Genomic DNA, 24,028 nt, shown 5'->3' on the forward strand with positions numbered 1-24,028 from the left:
GAATTCAACTGTCCTGAAGCACAACCCAACTGATTTATTTTTGGAGAGACTTGTCTGCATTTGATTGAGCAGAACAGAAGACCTAACTCGTGTTTACTATATTACATTTACAATATTTGACCTAACTTATGTGTATTATCTGCAAATAAATATGCTTTCTTCCAACTTTCCAGTGTTTGTCCTTTTTATTGTCAGTTGCCTTATTGCTCTAAATAAGATTTAAATTGTACCCAAGAAATAATTCACAGAAATTATGAGGCTCAAAGAGAATGAAGTCCAACAGGTGGATGCCTCAGTCTTTCTTAGAAGGGAGAACAAAACTCACGGGAGGAAATAATGGGACAAATAGAGGAGCAAGGATTGAAGAAAAGACAATCCAGACACTGCCTCACCTGGGGGCTCACCCACATATGCAGCCAGAGACAGACTGATACAGAGGAAGCTGCTTGCAGCTAATCACTAGATTGAACACAGGGACCTCAATAAAGGAAACACAGAAAGGGTGGAAGGAGCTGACAGGGTCTACAACCTCATGGGAAAAATAAAATTATTAACTAACCAAACACACCGCAGCTCCCAGGGACTAAAACACTAACTAATGTGTTGTTAAAGAGATCTGTGGCTTTAGGTGCATAGGTAGCAGAGGATATCATTCTCTGGCATCAGTGATAGAGGACTTTGAGCCAGCAAAGGTTCCTTTCCCAGTGTAGGGAAATGATGAGGTAGAAGAGGGAGTTTGGTAGAGGGAGCACCTTCAAGGAGGCAGTAGGAGGGGGAGGGGATTGGTGGAAAGGGGATAACACCTGAATTGTAAACACAAAGATTATTCAATTTAAAAAAATGTTATTTAAGGTTTTGGGCTGCAGTCTTGGTCTGAAGCGGCCGGAGCGGCTGTCTCAGTTAAGATGAGGCTCTTGCTGCTTCTGCTGGTGGTGGTGTTGGCGGTGGTCTGCAGCGAGGCCTCTGCCAACCTGGGCAGCGTGCCCAGCAAGAGATTAAGGATGCAGTATGCCACGGGGCTGCTGCTCAAGTTCCAGATTTGTGTATCCTGAGGGTACAGGTGGGTGTTTGAGGAGTACATGCGGGTTACTAGACAGCGGTATCCAGACATCCACATTGAAGGGGAGAATTATCTTTCTCAACCAATTTATAGACACTTCAAACTAGTATTAATAGGCTTAATAGTAGTTGACAAAGATCCTTTTGCTTTTTTCAGCATGCAAGCTCCTAGCATCTGGCAGTGGGACAAAGAAAATAAGGTTTATTCATGTATAATGGTTTTCATCTTGAGCAACATGATTGAGAACCAGTATATGTAAACAGGTGCATTTGAGATAACTTTAAATGAGGTGCCAGTGTGGTCTAAGCTGGAGTCTGGACATCTTCCACCAAGGCAACAACTTGTTCAGATTCTTGACAATGAAATGATACTCAATGTGCATTGGATTCAATCCCACATCATCGATCATAGTCCTGCCTATCAGCACTGAAAACTCTTTTACACTAAGGGATTTTGCAAGAGCAGCGTGGCTGACATTATGAAGGCCTGTACTGAAGACAGCAAGCTATTAGTACAGACCAGATGTTTCTTGGCAGGCTCATTGTACCTCTTGGAAAACCTCAGTGCAAGACAGTTTTCCATGCTGGCACATGCTGAATTCTGCACATACTTGTAGTGCAGTGATACTGTGTAGCACCCCAAGCCCACTGTTAATAGTTTCTTCTTACATAGTATTACTACTTGTAATTCTTTTTCTGTCATGTTTGAGAAAGTACAGAATTGAGTTACAACTTGAGTTTTTTTTTTTCAACACCTGTGTTAAGTCGGTTGTGTTTTTATATGAATTTTCATTTTTTAAATAGTTAATCATCAGTTTTCTGAACTGAAGTTCCCAAATAATTTTTAAAAGTTCCTCAGATAGATCTAATTGGCCATGTTTAATACATAGTTTTGAAAACACTTAAGATTGCAAACAGTAAATTATACAGGATTATGGGAGGAAATCCAATATCCAGAATACTATGTGTGTTTGTGTGTGTGTGTGTGTGTGTGTGTGTGTGTGTGTGTGTGTGTGTGTGTATGTTGCCTAGCAAGTGTGGTGCGCATGCATGTGTGTGAGAGAGAGAGAGTGAGAGAGGGAAAGAGAGATTGATTATCAAGAACAGCAAAACCAACTGCTTTAAAAATCCTATATTCTAGTTCAAATGTCCTGCCTTGACCAATCTAATGAGTTAATTAATGGGCTCTTTATACTAAACTAATTTTAAGAAACTGAGCAGACATTAAGTTAAATGAAAAAGTTTATTGCTCAGTGTATCTGTTAGCATTGTTTTAAATAAACATCTGCCTAATTTTTTGTTTTTGACTTAAAAGATAATGTCCTAACAGACACACTTCAGATTTACACACAAGTAATGAGCTAATTTACTGTTTTAGAAGAGTTGAAACTCACCTCACTAAAGAGCAATTCAATGAAACCTCTTTACAAAGTATGTATTATGTAAATGGAGATCATTCATCTAGTAATTGAATTATCTTAAAACATCATATATCCGAATTTTATTGTATTTGAAAGACAAAATTAAAATATTTTTAATGTTTTAATATTGTTCCAGAATTCTAAAAAGAAACTTAGAGTTGACAAAGACAATAAGAATGATTTTCCGGAACTAGAGACTAGTTTTGAGTAGCAGTTACATAGCACCTGTGGCAACAGAAGGGTAAAGTGGAAGAGGCCGCCATGACCTGGTCGTGAGTGGAGGTTATGAGCTTAAGGGACACAGCGTGGGGACTTGATGCTGAGAGCAGCTTGACCACTGGATGTACCCTGTGTGCATCCAGGCAGAGCCTCTTACAACCTAAAGTGGAGTCTGCCATTGCCTTCAGATGACAGGAAAACAGTCTAGTGATTGAACGGATGGAATGGTACCTTTTGGTTAGCACTGTAGCACAGCTAGCCTAGGTTCTTTTGGTATAGACATTGTAATTTAAATGGAAATTTCACATATATGTGTATGTTGACTAGGTCTTAAAACCTTGCTAATATGGTTGCCTACCATTTCAGACTCCACATCCTGCAAAGTTTAACATTGAAGGGGCCTTTTTTCAAGTAGTAGACATTCCATTTGTGATGGAGTTAGCGCTATGGCACATAGACGTTCATAATTTCAGCCATGGATGTCCATGTATACTTGACAGATCAAACTATGAAGAACCCAATGGCAAATCCAGCTTTCTCCATGTTTGCCTTAGGTTGAATTTGTCTCCCAGTTAGTAGTTTTTACTTGCTTAGACAGTCACACTCATCTCTTTCATTTTATGCTTAGTCATATTTAAATCCAGAGTTTAATAGTCTACTAGACAGATAAATGAGGTGCATGAGTATAACAATATATAAGGAAAAGAAGATAAACTATTTATAACTTCATTATATTACAAATATTTCAAAATTTATTAGTTGCTTATAAATTGTATAGTTACAAAATATCTGTGCTCTGTTAATCAGATGATCGTGGATCTATCACAGGCCGGCTAGTTTTACTGGAGTTTTCAACACAGTTGCCATTGTGTGAGGATTTTTGCAGAAATAAAAAGTTGGTAAGACATTGCTTTACACCTCAGCGTGTCAAATATAGACACATGCTATCAGAATGTGAATGGCATGGCCGAGCACTAGCATTAGTGATAGGTGCTCAGCTGGCAGAGCTGTGAAACAGGGTGAGATCCAGTCATGGTTCATTCTTAATTCAGAGGTTTAGTAGTTCGGAATTTTGATTGACTGGCACATTCTATCATTGTCATAACTTAAATAATTTCAGTTAAATTTTTTAAACATAATTTGATATTCTAGGGGCCTTTTTTTAAATAAATGAGAGCAGTTAAAGAATTGTAAAGATTTGGGACTTCTTTGTGGTATTGTGAAAATAACTAAGCCAATGTGAAAGGAAAAAATCGTTATTTAGATCTTGGCAGAGAACAGGAAAGTAAGGGTTGAGGATTAATAGTCATATGTTTGTGTGTCAAATTGAGAAGGGGTCAATTGTACTGGCTGATTTTATGTCAACTTAACACAAGCTGGAGTTATCCCAGAAAAAAGCCTTAGTTGAGGAAATGCCTCCATGAGATCCAGCTGTAAGGCATTTTCTAAACTAGTGATCAAGTGGGAAGCACCTATCCCATTGTGGGTGCTGCCATCACTGGGCTAGTAGATCTTGGTTCTATAATAAAGCAAGCTGAAAAAATGAGGAGAAATGAGCCTGTAAGTAACATTCCCCCATGGCCCCGACTCCACCTCCTGCTTCCTGACCTGCTTGATGCTCAGTCCTCACTTCGTTTGGTGAAAAACAGCATGGGGAAGTGTAAGCTGAATAAACCCTTTCTCCCCAACATACTTCTTGATCATGATCTTTGTGCAGGAATAGGTACCCTTATCCTGACTAAGACATTTGATATACTTAATACTTTGATGTGGAAAATTTGTTGTATCACCAGTTAGATCCCTAGGAGAGAAAAATACATCCTAAATCAATATGTTTGTGTTCACGCATAGTATCAGGCCCATCAGAGAGGCTGGGATGGAGCCTCAGGCTACTACTGTGCACAGTGGGATTATGAAAGCACAGGCTCCGTCTACTGGAACCCTGGTTTAAATCGATTTCTTCAAGCAAGTTAGAAATGCAGAAAACACTGTTTCTCTAATAAATACTAACTTCATAACAAACTGATACTTGTCTTCATTGAAAAAAAGAGAATAAGTCACCAGAAGGGATTCAGGTTATAATATGGTATTAAGAGGGTATAAAAGAAAAAAAGGTGCTTATGCCAACAGATTTCCAGCTCATAGTGTAAAAAGTTTTGCTGTTCATTCTATAGTATTATCTACCATTCTTGGTATAAGATGAGCTGGAGCATTTGGCATAGGATCTTCAATACTAATACTACAATCTTCCCTATGAACAAACTGAAAGTCAAAAGCCACAATCATCTCATTAGATTTAGAAAAAGCCTTGGTGAAAATCATTGATACATATGACAAAAGACCGAAGAGACACAAGGGATGTAAATGACTATAATGAAAGCAACTTAGAGCAATTCTATAGCCAAAATCAACTAAAATGGAGAGAAACATAAAGAAATCCAACAAAAATCGTGGGGCAGATAGGTAAATGCTGTGAATACAAAATACAAAGGTAAATGCTGTGAGATCAGTAGAAGCACTGAAGAATGGTTATGCAAATCATCATGAACCAGTAGGTGCTTTCTGAACTCAGATTGTAAATCCACTTTTCCTGGACACACCACTATTAGTCATCTGTGCAAAACACTAGCCATGCCCCAAACCCCACCTCCATAGGAGAGAGTGATGTACACTCTTTCCAGGTCAACTGCTACCTAAAGCCCTCCCCTGCACACACACATACACTCACACACACATTTATCCTTAGAAAAACTAAGGTCAATCTCAGAGGCAAATGAATTGGAAGCATGTGTTTGGATCCCAGGATGTTGACATAGGACAGAACAAAGGAGAGAATGGTGGGAAAATACAGATAAATCTAGAGAATATCATCCTTACTGAGGTAACCCAGTCACAAAAGAACAGACACAATAGGCAGTCACTGATGATTGGATACTAGCCCCAGATAGCTCTGAATACCCAAGAAACAACTCACAGATCATATCAAAAAAAAAAAAAAAAAAAAAAAAAAAAAAAAAAAAAAAAAACCCGACCAAAAATTAGAAGCCTCAGTTATTCACAATAAAAAATCATTAAGTCTATAGCACCCTCACAAAATTATGTACACCTAGACATTAAATCATTAATAACTCAAGAGCTAAGAAGAAAGCCTTGTGGCAGTTTTTGGTAAATAAAAATTATTATGTTCAATCTTTACCCATCAAGTAAACATTGACTATTTCCATGTTATATCTTGTTTTACATATACTTTATGATCTTTGTACATAGTAAGATTTCTATGCATTCTATCAAACATTTAAAAAAATCAAGTACTGACAAAAATATTTTTCTATGTATTTACACTAAAATCCTTTTAATAATCTGTACATTTTTCTATGATTTTTATAAAATAAATATTAAGGAAAAAAGATCTCAGGTGATATTTTGGAGTCACTTAAGTATACTATCATATCATCTGCAAATAGTGATATTTGGACTTCTTTCCTATCTGATATGAATCCATTTGATTTCTTTTTGTTGCCTAATTGTTCTCGCCAGGACTTCCTATATTGAATAGGTAGGGGGACAGTGGGCAGCCTGGTCTAGTCCAGATTTTAATGGGATTGCTTCAAGTTTCTCTCCATTTAGTTTGATGTTGGCTATTGGTTTGCTGTACATTGCATTTACTATGTTAAGTTATGGGCTTTGAATTACTCATCTTTCCAAGACTTTTATTATAAAAGGGTGTTGAATTTTGTCTAATGCTTTCTCAGTGTCTTGTGAGAGGATCATGTGGTGTTTCTCTTTGAGTTTCTTTATATGGTGGATTACTTTGATAGATTTCCATATGGTGAACCATTCCTGCATCCCTGGGATAAACCCTACACAGTCATTGTGGATGATGTTTTACATGTGTATTTGGTTTCAGTTTGTAAGAATTTTATTGAGTATTTTTGCATCGGTGTTCATGAGAGAAAATGTTCTGAAGTTCTGTTCCTTTGTGGTGTCTTTGTGTGGTTTAGGTATCAGCATAATTGTAATTTTGAAGAAGGAGTTGGGTAGTGTTTCTTCTGTTTCTATTTTGTGGAATAGTTTGGAGAGTATAGGTATTAAGTCTTCTATAAAAGTCTGATAGATTTCTCAACTAAACCCATCTGGTCCTGGGATTTTTTTGATTGGGATCCTTTGATGACTTCTTCTATTCCTTTATTTGTTATGGGACTTTTTAGATGGTTTATCTGATCCTCATTTAACTTTGGTTACTGGCATCTCTCTAGAAATTTATTCATTTCCTCCAGATTTTCCAGTTTTGTTGAGTATGAGCATTTGTAGTAGGATCTGATTATTTCTTGCATTTTCTCAGTTTCTGTTGTTATGTGTCCCCCATCATTTCTGATTTTCTTAATTTGGAGTCTCTCTCTGTGCCCTCTAGTTAATCTGAATAATGGTTTATTGATCTTGATGATTTTCTCAAAAAAAAAAAAAAAAAACAAAAAACAAAAAACAAACAAACAAAAAAAAAAACAGCTCTTGGTTTCGTTGATTCCTTGTATAGTTCTTTTTGTCTCTATTTTGTTGATTTATGCTCTGAGTTTGATTATTTCCTGCAGTATACTCTTCATGGGTGTGTCTGCTTTTTTTTTGTTCAAGGACTTTCTGCTGTGCTATCAAGCTGCTAGTGTTTGTGCTCTCCAGCTTCTTTTTGGAGAAACTCAGAGCCATGAGTATGCCTCTCAGTACTGCTTCATTACATCCCAAAAGTTTGGTTATTTAGTGGTGTCATTTTTGTTAAATTCTAAAAAATCCATATGTTTTTAAATTTATTTCTTGGCCATGTTATCAATGTGCAGAGCATTGCTCAGCTTCCATGTGTATGGAAGCTTTTGTTTCTTTTGGTTTTGTTTATTTTTGTCATTAAAGACAAGCCTTAGTCCATGGTAATCTGATAGAATGCATAGGAATACTTTGATCTTCTTGTATCTCTTGAGGTCTGTTTTGTGACCAAATGTATGGTCAGTTTTGGAGAAGGTACCATGATGTGATGAGAAGTACATAAATTCTGTATTTTTGATGAAATGTCCTGTAGATCTCTGTTAAATCCAGTTGGTTCATAACCTCTGCTAGTTGTGTGGTGTCTATGTTCAGTTTCTGTATCCATGTTATGTCCATTGATGAGTGTGGGGTGTTAAAGTCTCACACTCTTATTGTACATTGTGTAATTTATGCTTTGAACTTTAATAAGATTTCTTTTATAAATGTGGGTGCTCTTGTATTTAAGGCATAGATGTTCAAGATTGAGAGTTCGTCTTGATGGAATTTTCCAGTGATGAGTAAAAAGTATGCTTCCTTACCTCTATTGATAACTTTTGTTTGAAAAATCTATTTTATTAGACATTAGAATAGCTACTCCAGCTTGTTTCATGGGGCCATTTACTTGGAAGTTTTTTCTCAGCCTTTTACCCTGAGGTAGTGTCTTTTTTTCTCTGAGATGAGTTTCCTGCTGGCAGCAAAATGCTAGAACCTGTTTATGTATCAGGCCTGATAGTCTATGTCTTTTTTTTTTTTTTTAGTTCGAAACATTTTATTTAAATGTGGCAAATAAAAACCCACATTTTCAGGCCAAAATGTGTTAATACAGTCAAGAAAAACAATATTTACTTCTTTGAAATTCACAGAGTAATAATCCAGATCCATTTTTATTAGATGGTTGATGATTCTTACTAGGTTACACATTACAGACATAATAAAACCGCTTATAACAATGTAAACAAAATAACTTTTCCCTAACCAGTGAACTTGAGACCTTAAGTCCATTCTTTCTGGACTTGCAATTCGGTGTGGACTTCCTGATGAGGAACGACTTCTTTTAGGAGATGGAGATCTGGATTGTGATCGGCTGCTTCTTGGTGGTGAAATAGACCTGGATCTAGATCTTGACCTTGAGCGGAATTGGAAATACTTCAATCGTATTATAGAACCGAACCTAGATCTTCTGAGTGAAGCTGAACTTGATCTAGGAAAAGACACACACCTGGATCCCCGAGGAGATGGTGATCTTGACCTCCTTCCATGGCTCCTACTGCATGAGCGAAATATCGCCTTCAGCTGGATCAGGAATGTGAACTAGATCATGAACTGCTTCTTCTTCATAGGCGATAGTGATGACAGTCATAAGTATAATGTCCCTTTTCACCATATGCATAACATCTAACATTAGGATTAAAGGGACGGCGCGCAGATGGCCTATTAAAAGTAGATCTCTGAGGCATGCCTGTTGATAATTCAACCTTCACTCGAGAACCAAGAATCACTTTCCCATCCAATCCTTGAACAGCATCCTCCGCATCTCTTGGGTCTCCAAATTCCACAAAGGCAAATCCTGGAGGATTTCTGGCAATTCATACAGTTCTTAAGAGCCCATAGTAACTGAATGCCCTTCCTAATTCTCCTTTACCAGCACCAGTACCCAGATTGCCAAAATACACCTTGGTTTCTCTTCCATACTGCCCGTAACATGACAGGATGGCAGGCCGGCATACTCGGCTCTAGCTTGCAAAACTCACAGAGCAAGTAGCAGGGAGGGAAGCGGCTGATAAAACTCCTCTGTGAAAGATCCCGGCGGCACGACCAGTCTATGTCTTTTTATTGGGGAGTTGAGTCCATTAATTTTCAGAGAAATTATGTAACAGTGATTTTTATTTCCTGTTATTGGATCCTGAATGGTATGTGGCAATCTCCCTATGGGCTCAGGCAGAAGAGTGATTATAAGACAGTTCTGGGGTCTCAGCCATCTGCAGGTAGGTCCTGAGTCTTAATGTCAGTGACCCAGCCCTCTTGCTGGGCCAGAATGCCCCAAACTGACATTTTATCTCGTACCATGTGTGCCCCAAGACCAATGGCACCTAAGTTTGCAAGGAAAACACTGCTCCAGCTTAAATTGAATGGTAGTCCTCATGGACTGTGATGGCTATTCTTGGTAAAAAGCTTGAGGGTATCTGGATTATATTATTATTCAAAAAATGGAGAACAGACATATGCAACTTTTACTGACTGGTTTTTAGTATTTAAATCTCTTTGTAATCTAGTGCTTTGATGTAGGAACTCCCACTAGTGATCCAGATATTGTGAAATAAAATACACCATTAATCTGTGCTACACCTTTTGGTGAAAGACTATATGAAAACATGTGTTGTAGGTAAATATTTAAAAGTAATCTGCTGCTACCAGTCCTGCTAGGTGTCTCTCTGCAGGAGATATTCCAGAGTGGAGCTGTGGTTGCTAGTTCTACAAAAGCCACAGGTCAGCAAGTTGGAACCACTCCCACCAACTACTACTCTACCAGCTGAAAATTATCTCACATTCTCCACAGCCCTGGAAAAAAAAGACATATCTATAAACTTATCAAACATGTTCATATGATAAAATCTCAATCCATAAACCCTTTACAAATAAGAATTAAAGGAATGGAAAAAGATATAAACTCATCATCTATATGAGATAAATTAGACCTATTACAAACCCTTAGATTAAATCATGACAACTTCATAAAGCTAGATATGTGTCAAGAGAAACATATGAATCTGTCTTCAACTCTTCCTGTGATCTCAGCCTACCACTTCCTCTTCTGCTTTCCTAGTCCTTCCCTACTTTTCTACTGTCCAATCATGTATTGCCTTAAGGTAAATCTACACATCACCCTTTCTGTTTACCTAAAAAAATCTTTACCTTCATAAGTCAGCTGTGTACAACTATAACCACTTGAAAATGGCCCAAATACCATGAGTCTGATATGGATATCTCCAGAGAGGCTCTCACAGAGCCTTGCCTATACGCATGAGAATACTTGCACCAACCATCGAACTGATCACATGGGCCACAATGACAGAGTTACATCAAGGACTTAAAGAGTTTCAGGGGTTTACAACCCCATGGGAAGAACAACAATATCAACCAACAAGACCCCTCAGAATTCCCAGGGACTAAACCAACAATCAAATAGTACACATGGAGAGACACATGGCTCCAGCCACATATGTACAGAGGATGGTATTGTCTGGCATCAATAGGAGGAACAGCCCTAGATCCTGTGAAGGCTTCTTTCCCCAGTGTAGTTAAATGCCAGGTTGTTGAGGTGTGAGTGAGTGGATGGGAATAAAAGTATCTTCAACAAAACAGAAGAATGGTGGAGGGGAAATGGGCAAGTGAAGAAAGAGCATAACAGTGGTAAATAGATAAAATATCAAATAAAAACAAAAAAGCAATAAAAACAAATACCCACAGTGCCCAGCAATTTCTAAACCTTGTTACGAGTACAAAGAATATTATGGTATTTAATAATTATGATAATAACAATATAATTTTAATTAAATCCAGTTATTCCTTACACGTGTCTTCTACTAACACCTGAAGATGGTGATTTATCCTATCGTTCTTCAGGAGTCATCTCTAGGTGACACAGAGGTGGAATTCAGATTTTGGAATTCTTTACTGAAGTAAGAGACTATCTGTAAGCAGTCTACCTGATTTGTTCCCAATCATGACCTAAAGCCATGTATCTCAAAGTCTGCATTTTTATCTCCTTTCAGTCAAATGGCCCTTTCATAGTGGTTGAATGTCAGATATTCTGTAGCTATATTACAGTTATGAAGTAGACAGAGAATAATTAAATATTTTTGGTCGATCACAACTTGAATAATTGTATTAAGGGTCAGAGCATAAGAAGTTTGGCCTAAGACTTATGAATTTGAAAATAATCAATTCCTTCTGTTTTTAAAACAGATAAAAATGTTTGGATGTCTTGACCCACAAAGACTTCTGTCTCAGAATTAGACACCCTCTGCTTTTGCCTACTCTTCTAGCCATCATAAAAGTGTGATGGTGGAGATCTAATGTGCCAACACTATATGCAAAATAAAAAGACTAAAATTTTCTAATGTTGGTGGGACATCAAGGGTTCTGCACAAACATCAACACATGAGCTTGGCTGATTGGACTACCTGTGACCTCTCTGATCATAAACATTTCTGGAATCCACAGACTGATTTCAAAAGTTTTACTTTTATTATTTTTTATTAAGTGAAATTTTTGTCTATGGAGTTGTTTGTGACCATGGAGAACAGAGGAGAGTCTCAGATCCTCTGGAATACCGGTTACAGGTGGTTAAAAACTCTCCAGTGGGGGCTGGGAACTGAACCAGAGGCCTCTCAGATAGCAGTGATTGCTTGGGCACCTGAGTTTCCACAAATTGAGTCTTTAGAAATGTCTTATTGCCTCTCCTTCTATGAAGAGTAAGCATTCATGTGCAATTACTACTTTGCTCTGGCTCCAGTCATCTGTTCTGCTCAGTCCACATGTCATCAGTCAACATGTGCTTTGTATCCTTGTTTGCAGGAATCATGTTCTGTCCAGGCATGCTAAAGAAGTTTCCTACTATGCTCAACTGGAAGCAGAGGGTGAGTTGGTTTTCAGGGCGAAAACACTGATGATAGGAGAGAAGGAAATCTCGGTGAATAAACTTTTTGTATCCTCGGTGTTGGTTTTGCCGAAAGCATATAATGTTAGACCTCATCCTACTTTGAAATTTCTCTCCTTGGGCATTTGTGATACAGAACTGAAACTTGGCCCAAATTGGGGTATTTGGGCACCTGAGCAGTGTCAGGTAAACTGACCGGTAATCTTTACTTTCTTCATCAAAACCATTTGTGTGTTCCTTCAAACACCATGCTCCTTGGTCAGTGTCCTCTAATGAGAACACAGGGCTTGCAGAGTTTGTCCAAATTCCATCCATGCAAAATGAATAGTTGCTAATAGTCCATTTGTAGCAGAATTCATGAACACAGATATGTGTGTAGCCACAGCTATTGGGATCCAGGTCCCCTGGCATTTCTGCTTGAAGAAGATTGGAGGTTAATGTGGATCTGAAAATAAGAACTAGTAGTCCTGAGAGAGAAGTGGATCAACACCATCAAGACTCGGGGCCTGAGCAGTTTCCCTCCCTCACTGGTGAGCTGGCGGTGGCCGGCACGAAGTCTGAGGAGGCCGCGACCCCTCCTCGTCGCCCGCTCGTGTCCGTGTCGCCTTCCCGGTGCCCGCGCCCCATCGTTGGGCCACGCCGCGCTGGCATGTCGGGCCCCGGGCGCAGGAGCTGCCGCCTGAGGCGGGCGCGACAGGCGGCGAGGCGGGCCCCTAGGGCGCGGGCGGCGGGGATGCAGTGCTGGGAGAGCCAGGGCTGAGGTTCACGACCACGGACCTGAGCCTGGTGGAGATGAGGGGAGTGGAGTACACGCAGCTGCAGCACATTCTCTATTCACACATGGATGCGGCTGAAGGCGAGCTCGAGGCGCGCCTGCACTCCGCGCTGCTGGCCGGCCCGGGCGCGGGCTTGGGCGCGGCGGCTGGCTGGCGCCGGCTCCGCCCGTGTATCCAGTGCTGTGCCCGCCGCTGGCGGCCAGCGCGCGGTGCCTGGGCCACCTCGATTTCCTGGAGCTGCGTATGATGCTGCTTGGCGAGGCGGGCGCGGGGAAGAAGACGCCTGGTGGTGCGGACCGGACGCGGACGCGGGCAGACCACGCGGCCAAGGAAGGCGCGGGCGGCGCGGGGCCCGATGGCGCACCGGAGGTCCGGGCCAAGCAGACTGTACGCATCCGCCTGGAGGACCGCTTCAACAGTATGCTGGCAAAGCCGCTCCTGCTGCGCGGTGCGGAGCCCGCGGAGTTGGGCGTGGCGCTCAACAATTTGGTAACTCTTATTCGACATCCATCTGAATTAATGAATGTTCCTCTTCACCAGCAACAAAATGTACGACCTTAGTGAAAAATAAAACTGCTGCTGCCACCACTGCTTTGCAGTTCACCTACCCACTGTTTACAAGTGCCTTCTCCACGGGTGGGAACGCCAGCCTGGCACAGACACAGAGTTCTAGTAACTCATGTTCTATACTGGAAGCTGCCAAGCACCAGGATATTGGACTGCCTAGAGCATTTTCTTTCTGTTACCAGTAAGAGATTGAGTCCACCAAACAGGAGGTGGTAGAAACAAAGCCTTGCCGGAGCAGTTTTGGATTAAAGTAGAAGAAGAACCGCTATGTAAGCAAGCGATCAATAAGGGAAATCAGAGTAGAATCCGCCAGCTGGACACAGGCATGGAGCGAGGAGCCCTTGGAGAGATTCAGAACGTGGGCGAAGGCGCTGCAGCCTCACAGGGCACCTGGCAGTCTTCAGAGTCCTCACAGTCAAACTTGGGGGAGCAGACTCAGAGCGGACCCCAGGGTGGATGGTCTCAGCTTCACGAGAGACATAACCGAATGGAACTAGATAGAAGGCACAGAATCCGCATTTGCTTTGATGAGCTGAATCTTTTAGTTCCATTCTGCAATGCAGAGACAGATAAAGCAACAACCCTTCAGTGGACCACAGCATTCCTCAAGTACATTCAGGAAAGACATGGGGATTCTCTTAAAAAGGTGAGTGTTCGTGAAGTGGACTTTGGTATTCCTCAGTTTGCTCAGTGAAAATGTGGATTCTCTTGCTGTGGTGACTGAGCAGGTGGGCAGAGCTTGAGAATTTTCTGTTATTTGTCAGTGTTGCCTCTGATTCCTCTTGCTAGACTGCGCTGGGTATCCTGGGTTCTGAGGCCAGACGTGAATTCCAGTATGAAGGGAGTTCTCCCTGCTGATGTCATTTATTGAAGTCATAGTCACAACCAGGACTTTCACGATATGCTTATGAAATATATGACTGTTAAGTTCAATTGTCAAATACCAAATTGTACCTGTTGTGCACAGTCTGTTATGTTGGGTCTGAACAGCATTCAGGACATGATTTTTTCCTCCACGGACTTGGTAAGGTCAGCAGATGTAGTTTCGTAGCAGAGTACTTGCTTAGTGTTTATGAAGCCCCAGGGAAGGAAAAAAAAATACTTTGAAAGAAATGAAAGCAAGAATAGCAAAAATGAAAAAAAAAAAAAAGACTCAGGGCCTGCCTACAGAGAGCTGAGGAGCCTCAGAAGCACTCTCTCCCACCTGAGCACACTGGTGGACAGCCACTATCTCTCCCCACTGACTATCCATGGAGAGACCATCGAGAATTCTCCGGGCACAGGTGGTACATCACTGACTGTTTCTCCTTCTTTCAAGACCTTCGTGGGAGGAACCCAAGCCTCAGTTCTGAGTCCTGGAAAGTCTTGAATAATATCTTTCACATTTTCTGGACACTGGAATCTAACCTGAAGATACATTAACCAGACTTACCTCCAGAATTGACAGAGAAGTTGAATTTAATGTATTTATTATAAAAGTAATATTGTTCACCTCTATTTATTGTCATCTTTGGTGCTTTCAACCTCTACCAGCCAACCTAGGCCTGGAATGCCTCTGGAAAATCTTTTCTAGGCCTAGATCATTTTAGTCATCAAGACATTTAGCTGAATAAACTCACTCCTTCCTAGTTTATTCTGAGCTCTGGCTGGATGACTCAAAACTCCTATAGCTGTTACTGATTGAATCTGGGTTCTTTCAGCTTTTCCTGAATTGCTCAGCTTGGCCTCAAAATAACTTTGTAGTACCAGAGAAATATCAGTGATCCTCCCAAAACACAGACAGGATCAGATCCGAGGAAACTCATAGCAGTGTCTTCATTCCACTCATCTCACTTCCCTTTCCAATCTAGTTATGACGTGCAGTACTGATTTTTTGGGGGGTGGAAGAGCCTCAAATTTCTACTGGTGAAAGTCTTTATACTAAGGCGCAAGTGGGTGGTAAATGTACAAGCATCTAATTGAAAGGGACTCTGACCTGTAAGATAATTGGCTCCTGCTGAAAGTCATGTACTGGGGATTACCCTAGAGACTGTATCTAGACTCAGGTTTTTGGGGACACCTTCTCCAAAATTGACCATATAGAGCATCACAAATCAGGCCTCAAGAGATATAAGAAGATCAAAATTCTCCCATGCATCCTATCAGATCACCATGGACTAAGACTGGTCTTCAATAACAACAAAAGCAACAAAAAGCCCACATACACATGGAAGATTAACAATGCTCTATTCAGTGATAGCTTGGTCAAAACAAAAAAGAAAGAAAGAAAGAAATTAAAGACATTTTAGAATTTATGAAAATGAATACACAACCAACTCAAACTTATGGAATGCAATGAAAGCAGTGGTAAGAGAAAAACTCATAACTCTAAGTGCTTCAAAAAAGAAACTGGAGAAAGCATTCAGTAACACCTTGACAGCACACCTGAAACCTCTAGAACAAAATGAAGATACACCCAAGAGGAGTAGAGGGCAGGAAATAGTCAAACTCACAGCTGAAATCAACCAAATAGAAACCAAAGAACTGCACAGAGAATCAACAAAACCAAGAGCTTGTTCTTTGAGAAAATCAACAAGATTTTCAAAGCCTTAGACAGACTAACTGCAAGTCACAGATTGAGTCTTATTCTTATGAAGGCTACCACATTTGATTTGTCATTTTTTAAAAAAGTTCCATTTCCTTATTGTGAGTACTAAAGGTCCCTTAAAAGAACAGGATCTCATGCTTCTATCAGTGGGACTCTTGGGTCGTATATTAAGCACAATGTTGTCATTTTGCACCACGAGAATAAATTGTTTAAAGTCTCTTCTATCTGTTTCTTCTAAAACTGTGATATCTACAGAAGAGAGCATAAAAAAGACCCATTTCTCTATTTGTTCGATAGTATTGGTGCCAGTATTTTTACCATCACAGGCTACAATTTTCACTTTATCCACTGTCACCAGTTTAATTAACATCATGCAATACAAAAGTCCAAATATTATCACAGAATCTGTATTTAGAGAGCCCCTAGAAATGACTCTGTTGCTGAATCTGAGCCAATGCTGAATTTTTAGCTTTGTCAAATGGAAGTAGAACTGGAAGGGCAAGATAGGGGGTGATCTGTTCAGACTGTATGGGTTCATCAAGGCTCTCTTGAAGACTGATTTCCAAAGTTTTATTTTTGCATAGCTTATATGCCATGGCTTAAAAGAAAGCAATTGCTTTTTCTTCAGGCTTGCATTGATGTCCTGAGTTGGGGAGCCTTCTTCACCCTTCTCCTCAGAAGAGGAAAACCTGATTCTTTTTTTATTAAATATTTTATGTAATTACATTTCTAATATTATCCTCTTTCCCCTTTCTCCCATACCCCCTGCTCCCTCCCCTGCTTCTCTAAGGATGCTCCAACTCAACCCATCCATTACCACCCCAACATGCAGGAATTCTAATACACTGAGAAAATGAGCCTTCACAGGACCAAGAGTTTCTCCCCCTATTGATGCCAGACAATGCCATCCTCCGAGACATATGCAGCTACAGCCATGAGTCCCTCTATGTGTGCTGATTGTTTGGTGGTGTAGTCTCTGAGTGCTCTAGGTGTGTGGGGGGAGGGGATGTCTTTTTGGTTAATATTGTTTTTTTTTTCCTCTGGGGTTACAAACCACTTCAGGTCCTTCAGTTCTTTCCTTAACTCCTCTATTAGGTTCTCCATGTTCAATCCAATGGTTAGCTGCAAACATTCTCATTTGTACCAGTAAGGCTCTGGCAGAGCTTCTCAAGATACATCCATATCAGGCTCTTTTCAACAAGCATTTCTAGGCATTGGCAAGAAGGGTGACTCTGCAAAGCCTCAGGAATTGTTTTTCCTTTATATAAGTTCCCAAGTGATTCTACTGTGCTTCCGTGTTGAGAGACAGTGCTCTAGAGACAAAGTTTACATACTCAGAAACATACAACCTTTTAAGAATTGCTAGAAAAAAATTTTAAAAATAGCATTTTGGTTCAGTACAAAGTAATTCTTATGGCAAACATTTAGTTGAGGCTGGCTTGCCCCATTGGAGGTTTAGTCCATTATCACCATGGTCGGAAGCATGCCATCATGCAGTAAGGCTTGGTGCTGGAAGAGCCAATAGTTCTGAATCTTCATCAAAACATGACTCAAACAAAGAGCAACATGGGCCAAGCTACTCACAACTGATGCTTACTGGGACTGGAACATGTCTCCTTTTTTCTATTACATCTTTCACTGCCTTGGCTTAGATTTCTTAGAACTTGTTCTGTAAAGTGGCATTGTAGTTCAAAATCTGTATCCTCTGTCTTCTGAATGTTTTGATTAAAGACATGTACTACCAAACATGGACCTATTCTCCTCTTTACATTTGTCCAAGATCTTTATAAATTCTGGATTGCTTTGCACCTACAACAGTCATCTGCCAAAAGAGATGATTAATGTAGATTCATTTTTCTTCCCCTTCAAGTAAAGTTTAAATACCCTATTATGAAGCTGTTCCCACATTAACATAGAATTTTAGGATAGAATCATAAAAGTATTTTGAAAAGAATATGAAGAGGTATTTCTTCCTTATTCCAAACAACAATTGGTTATTGCAAAATACTAATACTCGGCCTATTGTGTGTGCAAACTTTTCAGGCAAACTTGATAATCATTATCCAAAAGACAGGTGGTTCAAATTTTTTTCTTTATGCATGCTTTTGCATTTTCTGTAAATTTATGCATGCTGCCCATAGATAGTTCACTCGCTGTATTTATACACAGCTCATATAATGAGAAGGCAGTATATGTAATTTGAGCACATGTTCATTCTCTTTTTTTATTATCAGATACTCTGTATTGACATTTGAGATGTGATCCTTTTAGCCTGCCCTGCTCCCATCCCCTCCCCTACATTTACCTTCACAAAGGGGCACTCGATCCTGATCACATGCTCTTCCTCATTGTCTTGGCATTCTACTACCTTGGGAAAATATTCTCTTCCTGGGACAAAAGCCTCTTCTCACTTCTTACATTGGTGGCAGACATTGCTATCTTCAGCTACCTATGCAACTGGATCAATAGGTCTCTCAAAGGTTGGTGTTTTACTCCATGGGAATTTTGGAGGGTTTGGTTGGTTGATGATGTTGTTTTTCCCATCAGGTTACAACCTCTTTCAGCTCTTTAGGTACTTTCTTTAGCAACCTCATTGGGATACCCAATTTCAGACCAATGGTTAGCTGAAAGCATGCTCAGCTGTATCCATATGACTCTAGCATAGTCCATGAGTAGGCATCTCTATCTGGTTCCTGACAGTAAGTACTTTTTGGGATCAGCAATTGTGCTTGGATTTGGTGACTGCATATGTGGTGGGTCCCAATGTTAGGCAGCTTCTGTGTGATCTTTCCTTCAATACCTGTTCCTCTATTTAACCTTGCATTTCCTCCCATGAAAGTTTTGCTTTTTTTTTTCCTAAGGAAAACTGAGGCATCCACATTTTGGCCTTCCTTCTATTTAAGCTTCAGTATAGTATCAACAAAAAAAGATATAAAAATGAAAGTTTGCAGGCAGCCTGCCAGACTTGAAAAAAAAAAAAAAAAAAAGAAAGAAAGAAAGAAAAAGAAAAAGAAAAAAGAAAGAAAAAACTATTCACAGGTTAAAGATGTAAGTTTGAAAATGAAATTAAAATTATCAGTAGATATATCCAACATTGATATAATGTTTAAAAGAGTAAACACACGCTGGCATTTTATTAATATGAAACATTTCTATCTAGAAAATATAAATGTAGCCTGCTATGTCCTAACAGGTAAACAACATAAGAACAAATTGTCTGTCTTCCTATGAGGTGCCTGCACCACAAACAACTACTCTGAAGCGGGACAAGGCCTAAGGGTTTGAAAGAAAGACAAAACTCCACTATTTGTGTTACCAGAAAGTTTACTCCACTTTGAACTGCAGTCTCTTATGAGTGAATCCAGTCTCAGTATGTGCACTTAGGTGATTACAAAGGAGTGACATATGTAACTTGGGGCTACTGGAAACAGGAAGACCAGGTAAGGAATAGACTTGTAACTGGGACAATTATCATAACAAAAGGGGGTTTGTATTTCTCTCACAGTCAAGGCATGCAAGCAGGCAGTCTAGCTAACCCTATTCGGATGGGGGTTAGTATAATAACAATAGTTCTCCCAAAGGTATGTTTTAAAGTTAGGGACTTGACTTAGGCTCACAAGGCATCAGCACTTGCTCTTACCTGTCTTAGAATAATCAGTGCAGCTCCTGTGGATTGTTTGTCTTAGGTCTAGCAGCACCCTCCACCCTCCCCCCCCGGGTTTTCCAGTCTCTGGTCACCTAATTTATACAGGCTCCACCGAGCACTACCTATAGGGTTGCTTACTGCTAGTCTGTCAGCTGACAGCTTGGCTACAGTGCTGGTTAATTCAAATTTAACATTCCTGATTGAATGCATATCCAGTTAAATGAAAGGATTAAAATTATTAATTTAATAACAGCTTGGGTTAAGAAACAACAATTTTCAAAGGTAAGGCTCGTAAATGTACCCATAAAAGAGGCCCTTCCTCTCAGAATACTCTTGTTGGAGTATGATCAGATGGAATACCAATAATTGAATATGTATTGGACAATCTATACAATTTAAGTGACCATAAAACACCTTCCAATACTTTTCGGACCTTTTGTAAACAATCTCTGGCTTGAGCTGCAATTTGTCTATCAGAGATGAGATCAGTGTTACTCTTAAAGACAATTGTCCAGAGGCTATACATATTTAGTTGCTTTTCATGTTAAAACAGTTGCAACTAGATAGCTGAAAATGTGTTAATATTTCAATAAATATTTTAATTTTCTAAAACCATAAATATGAGGAATATCTATTTGTCATAATGGGTTAGGTACAAGTCCTCAAGGGTTAACACCAATGTGTGGTGTAGGAAGACACTGAGGACATTCACGACAAATTTTTACAATTTAACATGGATATTCTCTACATGTTTCAAATTGTTGTTTTAGGCCATTTGCATTTTTATAGCAAAAAAATAAGATTATAATCTGCCTGGTATACAAATCTGCAGTGGCATTGCCTTTTTTAAGGGACCTAGGCAATCCAGTATCTCTTAAATACACCAGAAAAGATGAAACAGTACATTCTCTTAAATTAAGTTGTATTTGCATAAACAATTGCAAAACTCAAGAATTAGCAATTTCTAAATAAGGAACAAATTTAAGCAATTATAAAACATTAACTATATCTATTGGTGCAAACATTTATCTATATATATTGGCTATAGGTATATAAATTTAAAGTTCAACTAATTTTTTCAACATTTAAAAACAGTGGCTAAAGCACATAATCTATGCTGCAGAAGGCAGCAACTCAGGAGAATGAACATGTGATCCAATTGTATATACTGCTTTCCCATAGATGAAACATCTAGAAATACATCGATTGCATTATCTATGGGATGCATGCATAAATTTAAAGGAAATATAAAACATACATAAAGAAACGAACTTTAACCACTTGTTTTGTAGATAATGATTTATTAATTGTTACCTGAAAAGTTAGCACATGCAATAAGCCAAACATCAGTATCTAGCAATAACCAATTTAATTGCTGCTCAGAATATGGAACAAACATATCATCAGGTTAAGACATTTCCCTTTAAAAATAATCATCTATAATACAGTTCTATATTAACACAGCAAAGGATATTAAGAATTTACTTAACTAGAAAGAAAGGTGAATTCAAATTAATGATTCCTTTTGAAAAAAGACTGCTGTGGGTATAAGGCAAAAATACAGACATCCAACAATTAATTATAATCTATATAATATCTTCTGTTAACTAATTCCTTCCTCTATATTCTCTGCAAAACCCTTCACCTCTCAGTAAACTGTAGAGGGACTAGGATTTGCATCCCTTGAGAAGAACAGACAATGGTTTGATAACTTATCTGGTGAACTTAAGGTGAGGTTCTAGCCAGCTAACATCTGATGATTTTCGAAAATCACATTAAATAAGTAAATTATCTTTATGAATCTTTTATGCCACAATCTGACTAGGGACTGTTTAACTAACAAAGCGTCTACAACAGTAAACATTGAGGATTTTAAGTCTCAATGTACAGCCATCAAGGCAGCAGAAAACAAAAAACCACTATCAACCCTTCCCTGAGGCAAAGCTTTACAATGCCACTCATTGCTTTAAGGGCTCTTCAAAACCACAAGCAGACAAGCCAAAAGCAAACAAACCCTTTACAATCATGAGGATGTAAAAAAAAAAAAAATAGTATAAAAACAATCTTTTAAACCTATGATAATTTTTGTTTGGAATGGTAGCTGAAACATTAAGCTAGGCTGTAATGCTCCTTTAGGTTCCTACATAAGAAACCACTTGGATCATGCCACCTGTTGCTCTTTAGGATGATTCCAACCAACTTACTAGTTTTAAACAAACTTTTGTTACCAAAGTTGCAAATTTGTATTCATACTCAATTGCGTATAGGCCAATATTGTAATACCAAGTTATTCAGAGCACATTTATACCTTTTAAAACCAGTCAAAATCAAACATGAAGTGACCACACATCTTATATATTTAAACCAGATAAAATACTCACTTTTCCTAGCTGTAAATTCAAGAAATGAGCACATTCCTGGATATATTTCTATATGATCAATTAGCCCCTGATGGTTGGCCCCTAAGTTTACTTCCTGGTGCTCCTTGCTTAAGGACTGAGGTGTTCACAGTCTGGCAGGTGGGAAGTGTGAGGCTGCCTGATTCATCAATTGTCATGAGTAACATATGTTGTATCCTTCCCTGGTAGCAATTGCTTTAATTTTGAGGGACCCATGTATGAAGCTTGATAAATCTAATGGATGAATAGTTTAGCAAACTCTTTAGATAGGATGATAAGGCTCTCAAAGGTAAGAAACCATCAGTTAATTCTGTAAATTTCACTGCATTTGTTTTGATCTTGTTACTATTCAGTAGCATATTTAGGGATGGCTGGGGAGCTCAGATGTGGCAAGGCTTCCAGGCTTTTTGTGGTGGAAGCTTGGCTGGCCTATCTGTGGCTCTATTAGCTTCTCTGTTTCCTTCAGCTATCCTCATATTCATTTTTGATGCCCAGGGCAAGGAATTTTGGCCACTTTGAGAGAAAACCATAATACCTCCAGAAAAGCAAGTATTTCTTTCTTATATTGATAGTATTTCCTTCAGCAGTCACTGATCTTCTCTCTTGATATATGGACTTATATACATGAGATGTGGCAAAGGCATATCTGCTGTCAGTACAAATGTTAGTTGTAAACCCCTCTGTCAACTTCAAACCCTAGGTGGAGCTGTCAACACAGTCTTTTGGGCTGAAGTGCCTGACAGTATAGGAGGGGCCCAAACAACAGAGTCCAAATTTATCACTGCCAATACTGCATATCTGATTCTGTCCTGGATGAAGTTGCTGCCATAAAGATGGTGCACTCTACATCTTGGCTGAGTATGTCAGTCAAGACTGGCCTGACGTTCTTTCCATGCCACAAATCAATAGAGAAATTATACTGTATATTTGAGGATAGGTCAGGTAGCATGGGGACTTCATTTAGGTCATATGATGGGTTATATCTTTTGTGAGGGAATTCTTAAGTAGTACCTGCAACTTCATTAATCTGGAATTGGACAACCATTATCAACATTTTTGATAAATATGCCACTGGTCTATTCCATGGGCTCAATTTTTGGTGAGCACCATCTTTACTATCCTTTATCTTTCATCAGTGTACTGGTAGGACAGTTTATGTTCAGAATGGCAAGAGCCAGTGCCTCCAACAAGGCTTTTTCCAAAGTCTTAAAATCAATGTCTATCTCAGTGGTCTATTCTATCTTAACTTCCTGTCCTTTAGTGACTTCATATATTGGTTTGACTATCTCAGAGAATCCTGAAACCATGAATCTGCAAAACCTGACAGATCTCAGAAATTCCTATACTTGCCTCAGAACTTATAGAACCGGCAAATAAAGGATGGATTGTATCTGGGCTTCTGACAGTGTGTTACCCAACCCCTTGAGTATGTACCCCAGGTAGGTCATTTCAAGTTGAAAAACCTGACCCTTCTTAACATACATTTGGTCATTTGGTTGCCCAACTGACTCCTCTCCTGTAGCACATGTCATGTGGACTCCTGACATGTCTCCAATTTAGGCATGCTACGAGGGTAATCCCCATTCAGGCCTCTCTGTACATTGGGTATTTTCTGATTCAGACTGGGATGGCTTCAGGTGCACCATAACTGAGGATTGATAATGAACAAGTCACACTGGGTTCTTTTTGTCCCAGACCTCAAGGATTTTTTCCATGAACCTCTACAGGTAAAGAGAAGGTTCGATTTGTGGCTGGGTTAAGGGAACGATTTGTACCTTCATTCAGTCGCTAAAGTGAGAGCATGGATTGAGTCATTTATATTCAATCATTTAACTCCCTGTGAGTCAAAATGTATTTGGGATCCACTTTTGTGAGTAAATGTTCCCATTAGGGAGTGTGAGCA

The 24,028-nt window shown here is 39.4% G+C and overlaps 4 pseudogenes across 4 annotated transcripts; 2 read left to right on the forward strand and 2 right to left on the reverse strand.

Moving 5' to 3' along the window:
• Positions 1-905: 905 nt before the first annotated feature.
• Positions 906-1,471, forward strand: LOC308420234 (thioredoxin reductase-like selenoprotein T; annotated as a pseudogene). Its single transcript has one exon. The product of its transcript is annotated as a thioredoxin reductase-like selenoprotein T (transcript).
• A 3,635-nt stretch (positions 1,472-5,106) lies between these two features.
• Positions 5,107-12,777, reverse strand: LOC308420012 (serine/arginine-rich splicing factor 7-like; annotated as a pseudogene). Its single transcript has 3 exons — positions 12,679-12,777; positions 8,467-9,223; positions 5,107-5,110 (listed from the first exon to the last, which is right to left on the reverse strand). The product of its transcript is annotated as a serine/arginine-rich splicing factor 7-like (transcript).
• Positions 12,778-12,799: 22 nt separating this feature from the next.
• LOC308420013 (transcription factor-like 5 protein) lies at positions 12,800-14,187 on the forward strand (annotated as a pseudogene). The gene has a single exon. The product of its transcript is annotated as a transcription factor-like 5 protein (transcript).
• Positions 14,188-16,147: 1,960 nt separating this feature from the next.
• On the reverse strand, positions 16,148-16,676 carry LOC308420014 (transcription initiation factor IIA subunit 2-like; annotated as a pseudogene). Its single transcript has one exon. The product of its transcript is annotated as a transcription initiation factor IIA subunit 2-like (transcript).
• Between the last annotated feature and the right edge of the window lie 7,352 nt (positions 16,677-24,028).

Source organism: Micromys minutus (assembly GCF_963924665.1).
Source record: "Micromys minutus genome assembly, chromosome: 4".
Classification (NCBI taxonomy): domain Eukaryota; kingdom Metazoa; phylum Chordata; class Mammalia; order Rodentia; family Muridae; genus Micromys; species Micromys minutus.